The sequence below is a fragment of the Accipiter gentilis genome, chromosome 18 (assembly GCF_929443795.1).
Source record: "Accipiter gentilis chromosome 18, bAccGen1.1, whole genome shotgun sequence".
In the NCBI taxonomy this organism is placed as follows: domain Eukaryota; kingdom Metazoa; phylum Chordata; class Aves; order Accipitriformes; family Accipitridae; genus Astur; species Astur gentilis.
In genome coordinates this window covers 24890627-24896791 of record NC_064897.1, presented here as the reverse complement: position 1 = coordinate 24896791, position 6165 = coordinate 24890627, and positions in this window count along the sequence as shown.

Below are 6165 nucleotides of genomic sequence, written 5' to 3'. Positions count from 1 at the left end.
GTTACTGATGCTTTAGAAAACTTGTTGCAGCCTGATGAGAAGGGGTGACTGGTTCTTTTCGCTACTTATAGACACCACATTTCATTAATTTTAGGAACCAGTTCTTGCATTATTCAATTTATCTCCATTAGTGTTAGCAAAACTTTGTGTATGGAGTGAGACCTTATTCTTCACAAGAATTTCACTATTTGTCCCATTGTAACTGGATACCAAGAGTGGGAACAGGTTTATAAAATCCAATGAATTACCATAGAATTATAGGAAAATATTATCTAGTCCAGACACTGGCTCAAAACAGGACTAAATTAGATCAGGTAGCTGAGGGCTGTGTCCAGTCGAGTCTTGAACCCCTCCAAGGATGGACATTCCACCAACCTCTTTGGGCAACCTGTTCCACTATTTAACTACCTTCAGAATAATTTTTTTTCCTAATATCTAATCAGTATTTCCTATGTTCCAACCTGTTCTGTTGCCTTTTGTCCTATCGCCACACTCTTCCAAGAAGAGTCTGGCTCCATTTTCTCTGTATTCTCTGATCAAAAAGATGTAGACAACAAAAAGCTCTTTCAAGCCCTCTCTTCTCCAGGCTGAAGAGGCCTGATCTCTCAGACTCTCCTTGTAGGTCACGTTCTCCAGCCCCCTTGGTGGCACCTGCTGGACTTGATCCAGGATGTCGACATCCTTCTTGTACTGGGGAGCCCAAACTGGACACAGTACTCCAAATGCAAGTGTCAAATAGAGGGGAAGGATCACTTACCTGGACCTGCAGACTTATGTTCAACTTGTTGTCCACCAGGACTCCCAGATCCTTTTCTGCAGAGCTGCTTTCTAAACAGCCACCAGCTTGTACTGCTGCAGGGAGTTATTTCTTCCCAGATGCAAGACTTCACACGTGCTTTTGTTAACTTTATGTGGTTCCTGTCAGCTCACTTCTCTGGCTTGACCAGGGTTCTCTGAATAGAAGCCCTGCCCTCCAGCATGTTGACTGCTCCCCCCAATTCGGTGTCATTCACAAATTTGCCGAGAGCGCACCCTGTCCCATGATCCAGCCAGTATTAAACAGTATTGGTCACAGTACTGTTTCCTGTGGGACCTCAACTAGTTACTGGTCAACAGCTGGGTTTTGCTGGTCACAGCTCTTTGATTCTGGCAGTCCAGCCAATTTTCCACCTACCTTCTCCAGCCCGTATGTCACCAGCTTGGCGATGAGACTAAGGGAGACTGTGTCAAAGGCTTTGCCGAAATCAAGGTATAGAACATCCACTGTCCTCCCCTTGTCCACAATCCCAGTCAGCTCATCACTGAAAGCAATGAGGTTGGTCCGGAATGGTCTGCCCTTGGAAAACCCGTGCTGGCTGCTCCCAGTCACCTTCTTATTCTTCATGTGCTTTAGAAATGACTTCTAAGACATTTTGCTCCATAACCTTCCCAGGGACTGAGGTGAGACTGACTTCTCTGGATCATCCTCCTTGACCTTCTTGAAGACAGGTGTGACATCTGCCTTCTTCCAGTCATGAGGAACCTCTCTCAAGTGCCACGACATTTTGAAGGTGACACATAGACAGCAGCTTCACAATGAGATCAGCCGGGCAGAACCTTCAGCACCTCCAGATGCATCCTGCTTGGTCCCATGGATTTGTGTGTCTCCAGCTGGGTTAAGTGATCCTGAAGTCTGTCTTCCTCCACTGTGGGTGCTGCCCACAGACTCTTCTAGGAGCTCAGCGACCTGGGAGGCCAGAGAACAAGTCTTGCTAGTGAAAACGGCCTTTTCTGTGTCTCTTGTCACTAGTGCCCCAGCCCACTGAGCAATAAGGCCACATTCTTCTTAGTGTTCCTTCTACTATCGATGTACTTACAGAAACCTTTCCTGTTGCCCTTCACCTCCCAAACTAATTTCAGCTCCAACTGAACTTTGGCTTTCCTGACTTCATTCCTACATGTGCAAGCAATATCTTTGTGTTCCTTCCAAGTAGCTGGTCTCAGTTTCCATCTTCTGTATGCTTCCTTTTTGTGTTTGAGTTCACTCAGGAGCTCGATGTTCACCCATGCTGGCCTTCTGCCACAGTTGCTCAACTGTCTGAACATTGTAATGGACCGTTCTGAGGCGGCTGCCCTTGAAGATTAGCCAGCTTTTCTGGGCCTCTGCTCTCCAGGGCAATTTCCCACAGATCCTGCCAAGCAGGTCCCTGAAATCTGCTCATCTCAAGTCTGTGGTTGTAATTCTGTTCTTTGTCTTGCTCGCTCCTCCCAGGATCTGAAACTCCACAGTCTCACGCTCGCTGCAGCCAAGGCTGCCCTTGGCCTTTACATCATCCAGCAGTTCTTCCTTGTTTGCGAGTAGCTGCAGCTCTTCGAGGGTACCAATCTCCAAATAATTCTGTACCGCTTGTATTTGTAAAATGGAGCTGGAAGATTTGTCTTATGTCAGTGTCACCAGAGACATTCAACCAGGAGATAGTAAACGTGTATGGAAAGGAAAACTAATCTACAAATGTCACGCTACAGAAAGTTCAGTTCCAACGTGGGACAGAAATGTGGCCTGCATTTGATTTTTAGCAGAATCAGTTTATTTATCTAGCTGGCTGCTACAGTTTTTTACTAAAAAAAGCATCCTGAAACCCAACAGCAGTAAATCACAACAGGGCTTCCAGTTCATTGTGTTCTGTAGTAGGTGAAGAGTTGACTAGAAAAAGAACAGAAAAAGAACTCAAAAGAAATGGAGATTTTTAAATAGTTTGATGTCCCTCATTGATAACACTTAAGGCACTTTCTTCTGCCTGTTTGGGGAAGAATTCATGAGATGGGGAAAAAGAGAACTAAAGCCCTGGTGCCCATCTCTTCTCTCTTCCAATGGGACACGTGCTTCAGGACCGACGGACGAGTGTCATGGCCAGGTGGGTCTTTTCAAACCAGAGCCGAGGCTTAGCACGACACTGCCCCTTAAGCTCTAGTCCTCTGGCTGTTGTTCACAAACAAAGAAATTGTTTCTCCTAGGACTAAAGAGGATGCTGTATACACCAACAGTTCCCCTGTATCATCCTATACTTACCTACTGGTCAGTATACCATTTTGGATCTGGTATTGTTTCCCGAATGACAGAACCATGGAAGCGATGCCTGTCCCTCAGTGTGCCGCAGACTAGAGCGCATGGAGAACGGGGACAATTGGGGAGGCAGAGAATTGGGGATGTGCGGAAAGGGGACCGCTGGAGCACTGAGCCAGAGGCGACAACTGGAATCGTGCGAAGCCGAAGTGATCTGCAGAGATGCAGTACCAAGTCTCCATTGATTGCCATACTGATAAGCTCATTTGGTTTCTTGTATATTGGGTAAAAAGGATTGCAATCTATATCCCCTTCAGCATATAAATTGAAGCAAATTCTTGGTGGCTCAACAGAGAAAATGAAAAAAATCATTCCTTTTAGAGGTTCTTTGTAACACCTTGAAAGGTGAAAAGTTTGGGTGTAGAAACTATTTATAGCATATTTGAATATGTTATCTGAATGTGTCTGCAAGCAGATATTTCGCTTTTACTGCTGTATTTGTGGAAAGAAATGATGCAACTGTTCTGAAAGCCTTAGTCTGCCTTTGTTAACTTTTGCTGAAAGTTTTATCTAAGCTGGGTGGTACTCCATTAGAAGAACCATAAAATGTTAAAAGGATATGATGAGGATAAGCTGAGATAGTTTTCAGACAATTCAGTTGTTTGTAAATCTTGGAGATCTATATGGATGGAAACAGTGGTGCTTTTCCCTTGCTTTGAAGGAACTGCAGAACTTGTGCAAAAAATTTAAAGGAGAGGTTTATGTAACTGAGGGTGTGATTTTTATTCATCCTCAGTTGCCAGAGATATAAATAATGAAATTATTATGCATGTGACTCCCTGTGGTGAATGCTAAATCTGTGTAAAGTATGAGTACTTGTTGACTGACTGACAAATGTCTCTACCCTTTTCTATTCATGGATTGCACAATGAAGTGACTCAGATTGTCCAGCAAAGTGCTCCATGCCTGAGGGAATTTCCTTGGTTTACATGCAAGCTAATTGATTAAATCACCTCTTTGACAAGCCAAGTAGTACTGGTTAGCTAAAGTTAACTTCATAAGCAAGCAGAAGAAATAGAAAATATTGACTGCAAGGACTTGATACTATATATTTGCACCACATAGATATACTATAGTATATATATGCTATAATACAGGTACTATATGTTTTACGGTTTTCTGTATCCTGAGCAATTTCGGAACACATGGGCCTAGACAGTTGTTTTCCATCTGTTCTTCCTAGCAATGGCATATTCATCTATTTCTTTCACAATATAGACCTGGCTATGAGTATCAGTCCTGTGGAACTACTGGAAGAGGTCCTCCACTGGGGTTTCCTCTCGGGTCCATCTGAAAAGTCAGTGCCGAAACGGTGTCTCCCAAAGGCAGCACGTCACCCTGAGCTCAGCATCCCAGCGCCTGAGCACCCCCACCCAACAGTTTACATTGCGCTCTGCTTAGTCCCTAAATGAAATTAGAGTGATAGGTTTAAGCCTTGACACCCAAAATAGTATGGGACTTGATTACCGGAGAGGCCACTCCCTGCGTGATACTGCTGAAGATGGCAGTAATTGGGTCTCTTCAAGCTCACAGCTCTTTCCTTTAAAAGACGGGGTCGTGGCTGCAGAGGGTTTTCCCTGCAGAATCCTCAGCGCCGTGGTCTGGGACAGCAAGAGTCTTCTCTTCGGCCTTCGGAGGAGAGGTGTGGTAACAAATACATTGTGATTACTCTTTGTTGTGGAGTGGCTTTGTTGGGAAGAGATAGATGTAGCTAAATCTGGCTAAATTTTGAGATTTTAAGTTGTGAGAACTATGCCTACGCCAAAGACGCATTTCCTTCCAGTACTTTGGTTTTGTTCTGCGCGTGAAGTGTGTTTCTTTCACGTCTCAATTTCTGTCAGTTAAAATTAAAAAGAAATTAAGTCTTACTAAAAGGCAAAGGTGTTCTGTGGGCTTACTTGGAACTGTTACACAAAAATGAAGTCAGTGTTATCTCATAATTTTACAGTTTGCTTAAGTTGTGATCATGACTGAAAATATTTTAGAGGTTCGTGGTACGTTATGACCTCTGATAATGAAACAGCTAGCGAAAGATGCAGCAACATCAAAACAACTTTCCAGGTATTAGGAGAGAGGCAATTGTGTGTTTCTAGATGGTTTCATCCCAGCTGTCCAACAGCCCTATGGTAACTAAAGAATTTTTTTACGTAAACATAATGCTAGAAAAGACACTGTCATGTATTTTCAGCTGTCCATAAATGCTAGAAAAGACACTGTCATGTATTTTCAGCTGTCCATAATGCAATGTAGTAGCTGGGAATAAGGAAAACCATAATAATGTGACCTGTTTGCCATTCACACTATCAACCTCAGATGACAGATAACTCCACAGAGAACTGCTCCCAGCTCGGGGGGGGGGGGGGGACGGGGGGGACACACACCCTCAAAACTGTTCTCTGATTTTGTCCAGTTTGGTTTTAAACTTCTCCATCAAGCTGGCTTCTCCCGCTCTCCCCGGGAGACCTTGCTGGCAGCAACAGCTTCTGCCTTTCACACTACATGCAGCCCGTGGTTCATACAGCACAGCTCCATCTCGATTTAAATCCAGTCACAGAAGTCCCTGGGAATGGGAATTTGCTTCACTTATTCACTACCCCTACGGTAAATCCTGTAGATACCGAGGACTGCTGTGTGACATGCATGAGAAGGTAGGGAGAGCCAAGTGGTCCTCCACTGCGTAGCCGGCCAGTGGTGCCACCCCTACCTTTTCTTTATTGTGGGTTTCTGCTTGTTTCTGCTTGGTTTTTCTGGGGGTTGGGGTTTTGGGGGGGAGGTAGGGGGTGTGCGTGCTGTTGGGTTTTTTCATGCCATCAAAGGGAGTGACAGGTCTCGCTCACGGTATTATAGAAAAGCTGCCATTAGCAGAACTTACTGTCAGAAAGTAAATTGTCTCTAGTTACTGACAAGTTACTTGTTGGCATCGTCCAGAAGATGGGTGTCTTTAGGAGCATGTTCTCTAGTGAAGAGAATGACTAGGCGGTGGGGGGGGCTCCCCATTAATTGAAGGATCACCCCACAACCATACAGTGATTGGTCACCACTGGCACATTATATATATATGG